The following is a 538-nucleotide window of genomic DNA, read 5'->3' on the forward strand; positions in this document are numbered from 1 at the left end:
CTGTTTGTAACAGTTTTTAAACCCCAAAACATTGAGAGTAATGAACCTAGCTTCCAGGTTGGAAAAGCTAACGCAGAAGTGCTCATGCTTATCACATCAGTGCTTTTTTGCAACCACAATGTCAAGAGCAGCAGTTCATGGCTAAATGCTCGGTTACATAGAGCTGGACCATAGTGATTTAAGTTCAGGTAAACCATAAAGAGAACACGGATGCTCCAGGTGAGGCTTGAACTCACAACCTCGGCATTGCTCTCAAACGCACTGTCTTATAAGTACCGCGCGCTTACCGATTGCGCCACTGGAGCTTGCGTTGGTGAAGGGTCAGTCCAGTCAAGACATAGTGACTTCTTTTTGCAACAAAAGGAGTCGCTCCGTGCTGGCTGTTAAAGAGATTTCACCATTGGCTTCAGTTTTTAGACCCCAAAGCATAGAGAACATCAAGAACACTCCAGGTGAGGCTTGAACTCACAACCAATGCAGAAAAGCCAATGCAGAAGTGCCAGTCTTTGTCACGTTATTGTTACTTTTCTTTTCTTTT

The 538-nt window shown here is 44.2% G+C and overlaps 1 non-coding gene across 1 annotated transcript; it reads right to left on the reverse strand.

Annotated features, from left to right (window-relative positions):
* Positions 1-211: 211 nt before the first annotated feature.
* On the reverse strand, positions 212-305 carry trnai-uau. The gene is made up of 2 exons: positions 268-305; positions 212-247 (listed from the first exon to the last, which is right to left on the reverse strand). It is a non-coding gene; the product is annotated as a tRNA-Ile (tRNA).
* Between the last annotated feature and the right edge of the window lie 233 nt (positions 306-538).

The sequence above is a fragment of the Oreochromis aureus genome, linkage group 5, assembly GCF_013358895.1.
Source record: "Oreochromis aureus strain Israel breed Guangdong linkage group 5, ZZ_aureus, whole genome shotgun sequence".
In the NCBI taxonomy this organism is placed as follows: domain Eukaryota; kingdom Metazoa; phylum Chordata; class Actinopteri; order Cichliformes; family Cichlidae; genus Oreochromis; species Oreochromis aureus.